The following is a 7,635-nucleotide window of genomic DNA, read 5'->3' as shown; positions in this document are numbered from 1 at the left end:
GTGTGCTCCAGTGGGTTGATGTGGAACTGCGGGTGGGGGTGCAGTGGGGGGTTTAGCACTGTACAGTAATCTTGCCTGCTGCCACGGAAACCAACTTACAGACCTGCCAATCAGTTTCTGAGCTCAGGGCTTGTCAAGTTCACCGATCACAGAGGACAACACAGGCAAACGAGGCATGTCATGTTTTATGTGAAATGTGCAGATATGGTTACGTCCAATTTGAATGTGATTTAAGGACACTTGTGTGTAATAGAGGGAGTGGTGTTTCATACCCTTTAGCTGTGGGTAATAAGCACTTTAAACTATGCTGCAGATCTCAGCGTAACACACTAATTCCACTCCACAGTACAGCATAGCCTTTCTGGGAGCTGGAGTTCCTGGCCAACACTGGAGTATACACACAAGCATGCACCTCCAGACAACTCCGCAGTTGGTCTGGGTGTGCACAGACTGGCTGCACACACACACACACACACACACATATATGACAACCAGTTTTGACAACCATGTGTGATTAAACAGTGCAGGTGACAAAGCATACATTCATAATCACACACACACACACACACACACATTCACCAGATGGCTGGTATGATGTAGCCACTGAGTGAACTTGCATGTGTGTGTTTAAACATCTGTGTGTTTGTGTGTGTGTGTGTGTGTGTGTGTGTGTGTGTGTGTGTGTGTGTGTGTGTGTGTGTGTGTGTGTGTGTGAAGATGACCAGTTTGTGCGTGTGCACGGCGCCCTAATTTCCCACCTGCATACGAGGAAGTGGACAAGCTCCCGTTGGAAGTCGGATGGCCCGTGGATCTGGTGTGTGGTCTGACTGGCCAGGCCTGAATGATCTTTGCAGAAGAAAAAGCACAGGGTTATCATGCTCTTCAACCAGTCAGGAGTCAGAGGAGTTCACTGATGGCATGATCACAGATTCATCTGTATGTGTGGAGGCCGCAGTGGGCCTCAACAGAACATCTCACAAGCTATAGTCTGGAACGTCAAGATATATTTTATTGGAGATCCAAAGAGTCCAGTAGCTGTATAATTGGTCTGGCTTAAAACTCCAGAGAAAGCTGGCCAAGGTACTAAAGCTGGTGCCAGATACTAATTCCACTATCAGTGAGGAGGTCCTTATTCTCTGTGTGAAAACACACTTGCAGGTTCTTTCCACTACATACGATCTTCAGCTGTGGTACCCATCTATCCACGTCCCAAACTTGTGTGGTTCTCTTCCCAGCATCTGAAGTCATTTGTACATATTCTTAATGGCTGCACCTCTTTTAAAGGGCTGTGCACTGCAATACTACCAGACATGATGGACTTGTGGACCCGATAGTGGGACCTGCGTTTCCCATATACACTGGATGTGAAATCTTTACACACTCCAGACTTAGACCTGAGTGGTGTAACACTTTGACTGCAGTGTTTGCAGGGATTGCAGATACACCAGATATTGTTTCTATCTCTGTGCTTCCAAAGAAAGTTTTCAAAAGTCATGTGTTTTTTATTTATTCTTAGAAGAGTCATATACTATAAAAATGATCAAATATTAACCATTACTTACTAACCTTGAAATTTTAGGATTAAAATTTCAGCTTATTGCGTTCATCTTTTGCAGTCTTGGACATGTGTACAGCCCTGCAGTGCGGGGACTCCGTCCTGGATAGCACAAGGCAAACAGTTGGCGAAACACTCATGCTTCAGCTATCATAGGAAGCATGCATATGTAGAACGGACACGGCACTCCCTGTCCATGAAATGTAATCTCCAATTAACTAAGGAGCCATATATCCTGTTGGACATGTTCAGAAAATCTGTTTCCTGTTCAATTTTTTTTTATTGAATGTGGACACAAGTAAAGTATCAAAATGTGTGTTTGAGTGTGTTTGTTTGTAAGCACAAAACACAGGGGGGGGGGTGATAGAGAGAGGGAGGGAAAGGGGAGAGAGAGAGGGAGAAAGAGAGAGAGAATGAGAGAGAGAGAGAGAGAGAGAGAGAGAGAGGGAGGGAGGGAGAGAGAGACAGGTTGTAAAGTGAATGGAGCTGAAGGTGTGGAGACATTTTCTTGGAAGCTCGTGGGCCCCTGTGGTCCAGCTTACCTCGAGCGGCTGATGTAGCCAGCTGCTCAGACAAAGGAGGAGGAGGTTCTGGATACTCCATCTGACATGTCTCCCGTTTGGAACTGGAAAACGTCTGTCACCTGAATCATTTATACTTTTATGCCCTGTAGAAGTGGTAGGTGGAATATTTTTCTATATGCTGACCAATCAGAGTGGAGGTGGGAAAAAAAACATGAGTCAGTTGCATCGACATGTAAGTGTTTAGCTAGTTATCTGGGCTGGCTGTGAACAAAAATAAAGGCTGTCGAGGTGATACATTCTTTATAATGCACTATTTTATGTGTTATTATATATTACTGTAGCTCACCATCAGCTAAGAGAGAGGCTCAAATTCTTTGAAATCTGTGGTGCAATGAAACATTCAGTATTTAGACATCTACTGTATTTCCCAGCATTCAAAGCGTTCATTTCCATGCTGGGAAACACAGTCCAGCTGGCCTGGGGATTTGTTATCTGGACACAAAGCCTGGCTACTTATTCCCTGCATGCTGAGCTAATTGTGTAAAAATGTGCAACAGCCCTTTTGCACTTGGACGGTTGCAGCGGAACGCAGGTGCCAGATACCTCCGAAGAAGGATCAAGAAGTTGGGCGAGCCTTCTGAGCGGGCGTTCTGACGGCGCGTAGAACACACCTACTCCCTTCATCACCACAGTTTCCTTCCCTGCACTACCACTTCTTGGCTCTCTCTCTCTCTCTCTCTCTCTCTCTCTCTCGCTCGCTCGCTCACGCACGCACACACACACCCAGACACACCTACGCAGAGGTCTGACTCAAGCGTTGCTCCACTCCTCCAGAGGCGGGGGAAGAGAGATCACAGAATGCATGTAAGGAAGCAGAGGGGCAGCGAGGGCAGACAGCGGCTGTGTGTTCATCTATATTTTACACCTCCTTTGCTCTCTCATTGGCGGTGGGCGCTGTTGGAACAGGCGGCGCGTGCTGGCTAGTCCGCTGTAGGTCGGCACGACCTTTAGCTGCCTTCCATGTTGGACGCTCTTAGTCATATCTCCTGACTGTAGCTGACTCTCCCATACCTGACATCAGGGAGATTTCCCCATCCCTCCTCCACTCCTGATTGGTCCATGCTGGGCCCGGCACCACCCCGATATGTTCCGCATAACATGGATACGCCCATGTTCATCTTGCGGGCCATTTTCTTGACCCTTCTGCCTATGCTAATGCTTATTCTGGAATAAGCTCCGGTTCCTAGCTGATCTGTTACTGCCCCTAACCCCTGCCTTCCCGTCACTGCGTCGGTACACTGACAGCCATGAAAGGAGCTTCTTCTGATGCCCCTAAAGAAGCCAAACGAAGCACGATGTCAGAGATTTGCCGCAATAGTCCTGACGTGGTCGCCACCAGCATAGTCCCAGATACTCTATTAAAAAACCTTCTTTATCATCAGATAAATGGTTGGAAGGGTTCTGTTTCATTTCATATCCGATGCAGAGCAAGAGCCTGAGGATCTGAGCGGATCTGACCACAGCCTCTCCGACAGCAGCCCTCCAGCATAGAGGCGTGTAAAGTGCTACCTCAAGCGGAACAGAGGAGCCGGCCACCAGGAGATATCCGCAAACGTGACAAGCGGGAATTGAATTATGGCCGGGCAGCACAAACGCGACACCTTGGGGAAACAGCTCACAGTCATCACGGTTCTCTGCGTCATGCCAAATGACCAGCCGGCAGACGCCACGGAGCTTGACTGTACGTGAACAGGTAATGAGACGTGTATTGAGACATGTGCTCCCCCCCATTAATCCAGTTTGAAGGTGATACGAAAGTAAATTCTTTCTGCAATAAAGCTGTGAGGACTGCCGATGAAGACTGATGCACCTGCATGGTTGGACATTCCTGTCAAGCCGTGGGTCACTCTGCTCCTACCGGTGCTGTCGCTTTCCCACACAGATCATGTCATGTTGCCTGATACATCAAACAGGCCTATCGCACTTAGATTGGACAGAAGGAACTCCCTGTAAAGATGAGCCTTCAGTGCCATATGCATTCAGTGCCAGTCACAACACACCATTTCGCAATCTGACGTCGCTCTCTTCATTTTCAAAATAAAAGTACAATTTAACCTGCATTTGCTGAATGTTGTCAGATTCTGCTCAAACCGACAGCCCTGTAGATTAAAGTGGGCTTTTGAAAATGTGCCCCACAAATAGCTGCTCTTCACTGGCTGATCCTTTTTTTTCTCCCTGCGCCAGTTCAGCATTCGTGAGATCTGAACGTGAATTGTACCACACAATGCACACATGACTGACACCATGATTGACAGGAACGTTAACGCGTAAGCTATTATTAACACCATCAAACCTGCACGGCCTGAGATGCACTTACTCACCCACTCACATGCATGCACACGGAGGAAGAGAGAGAACGATGGAGTACAGACACTAATAAGCTTCAGTCACAGCAACGCTCACGAATAGAATGACAGAGACTGAGTGATCAGCTGGGGGGGTTTTAATTCGAGTAGCACTGGGGGTCAGACCTTTTCCAGTTCACGTTCACTTCTAACAGTTCAACCATCGGGTTTGTTCTTCTAATACTTGACATTTGCTGAATACATTTAAAGGAGGTTTGGGTTTGTTTGTTTGTTTTTTTCAAATAAAGCACACAACTCTTTATAGCGTGTTTGCTTCAGTGAGCCACACTGGTAAAGCAGAGAGACCTAGGAGATAAGTAGACACAAAGATTACTCGGTAGAGGTGTGACTCTGTCAGTTTGTTATTAGTAGGGTATGTCCACAGCAAATACAACAAACCAAAGGAACATCTGAAGACCTTGGCAATAAAGGCTCTTGGTGTCTACTGGGGGCAGAGTCATTTCCAAGGCTCAAGGGCTCTACGGAGTCATACTGTCTGAGTGAAGAACGGAAGGAGCAGTTGTGGCAATCTTGCCAAAAACTCAGCAGCAACGCATAAACCCAAGTAACAAAACCACTGAAGTAACTCCCTCTCTTCATCTAAAACTCATCCCTTTACAGCAAAGCCCAGCATTAAAAAGACACAACCATACAACCACCTGTGTATAACCCTTAAGAGTCCTGAAACCATGCCTTCTTTGGATGGGCTACTGTTATCTGGAGCACTATGGCATCCGGGCAAAACTAGGCATGGCGCTAAAGAAGCCAAACGAAGCATAAATTTTGCTCGACATCAAAATCTTGTATAATATGTAGACACATATAGTCTATTTGGGCTGTAATTAAAATAATTAGGTGCCTGCCTTAACAGCTCTAGAGGCATCAAGAAGAAAAACAACAACTTTGCAGCAGTCAAGTAAAAGTCATATAAACCTAGATAAGAAAAATGTGAGCTAAGCAGTCCAGGCTTTAAAGTTCACTAACACTGGAGGACATGCCAGCGAGGACCTCACCCTTGATTTGTCGGTAGTGCAGGGAGAGAATGCATTCAACCCCCCCAAATACTTCTGAACCGAGGGAGCACTTGAAGAAGATGAGCAACTTTAATGAGCAAGGCAAGTCGACAGTGGCTGAAAACCAGAAGAAGAAACCGTAAGAGGAAGCAAAGCTCGGGAGGGGAACTCATCTTCCTCCTAATAACATATTATGAACTAATAACACATTATGAACTAATAACACGTTACGAATAAAGTGCCTTTTGCGTTAAACATCATTTGATACGTAAACAATTTTTAAAAATGATTATTTTTAAGCAAAATTACTGACAAAAGTAAATTGAGTGTTAATATCTATGAAGGGTTAATGGAAAGTCTCCCAGTGATGTCTCCAGGCTAGCAGAGCAGCCAGAGACCCAGAGCAGAGTGAAGTAGCTGTGAACAGTCGTCACGTCTCTCATCTACACGCCATCATTACGGCCTTCAGCAAGCCACTTAACCCCCACACGCTCGACATGAGTCGCTCTGTTGGTGACCCAGGGCTTGCTGCTGTCTGTTTAGATTAGAGTTTTAAGCAAAATTGTAGCATCCTAATGTACCTGGGAAACAGTGTTATGAACAGTAACTGCTGAAATTGTTGAATAATTTGCTGCCATTATTATTGTTATCACTTTGTCTACTTTTTCTTCTCTATGATTTTGGTCATGCAACATTATGCCCTGTTACGTTACCATGAATTTTGAATAATAGCTGAATGGACCGACTGTCAGACATCTAGCAACTCTTTGAGTTGTGTCCATTGTAAGGCAAAGTGAGACCACCCTTGTTCCTTGTATTGCGTTAAGTAAAGTTTACGTATAGCTTTTCATGGTAGATCAGTGTTCTTATACTCTCTGTGGGAGTGTGTGTGTGTCTGACTCAGTTGCCTTGCATATTTGCGTGTGTGTATATTCTAGGTATATTTTGGGATGTGGGTCTATAGACATTTAGTAAAGCTCAGCTGTGTGTGCGCTTGGCAAAGCAGTTGAAGTGTGTGTGGGGAGAAGGATGCAGGGTTGGACAGCAAATGTTTGCCTTGGCATGCAGGTGTATGCATTCACCTGAGGGGAGTGCGAAGCGATAAGATATTAAATCTGTCCATCTTAATAAACTCTCAACAGTGGCTCGTCTTTGCGGCTGCTGTGTCAACGGTTCCCCAAACCCGCCCCCACCCCGCAGACCCGCATTGTACTTCCTGATCTAATACGCCTGTTGCAACCAAGACTGATCAAAACCAGCGCTACAGCGCGGCGGTTCCAAAGCCCTTCCACCTAACCCGGCCGGCGCGGACCGCCTGACTCTCGTCGAAGCCAAGTTGCAATAGCCAAACTGACGCACATGAATCGTTCTGTTTGCCAGAGAGTTGGTCTGGGGGTGGCAGAGAGAGTGGGTTTGTGGGGCTGGCTGGTAGCGAGTGTTGGGGACCACATGAATAGATAATGATTACTTCTGATGTGGGCAGGCGGCGTGCCGGCAGCAGCCGCGTCCTGCGTGCCAGCCTCACTGGTGCTGTGAGCGACCCGCGCTCGCTGCGTTCTCCAACCCCTTTGATATTATTCATGAACACCGGCCCAGGGGAACGCACAACATGGGCCGGCTATTACCGTCGCCGCCGCCTGCATCCTATAGCGACATGGGAAGTGTTCAGCGTACCCCGGCTGGCCTGCAGATACGCTCTTCAACAGGATAGGTTGGCATATACAGTCATGTAGGATTTTTTGGCTTTACAGGTGTTTTGAAGTTGTTGTTTGTTTTTTTTTAAGCAAAACGTAAGCGAGGAAATAAGTATTCCTGAGGAATGCGCATAGCAGTTTCAAATGGCATTTCTCTCAGTGGCACTCACTCAAGGAAAAAAAAAAGAAATAGAAGTGAATACAGAAATTAAGAAATAAAGTACTTCTTATTTCTAAAACCTGTAGGATTCTTCCTAAAGGAGCATTCTATAGTAGAAGAGCCACGAGTATGTACATTACATTCTCACTCATTGCATCCTATCGGAGTACACGTGGCTGGTATGGCAGCTTGTTAACCTGTGTCCTTCCAGGCGCTTCAGAGCTGCGTGCCATCTCGCACAATTTGCTTCATTTAGAATGAATGCTGACTTCATATATTCTGCC

The sequence above is a fragment of the Electrophorus electricus genome, chromosome 4 (genome assembly GCF_013358815.1).
Source record: "Electrophorus electricus isolate fEleEle1 chromosome 4, fEleEle1.pri, whole genome shotgun sequence".
NCBI lineage: Eukaryota > Metazoa > Chordata > Actinopteri > Gymnotiformes > Gymnotidae > Electrophorus > Electrophorus electricus.
This window is presented reverse-complemented; position numbering follows the sequence as displayed.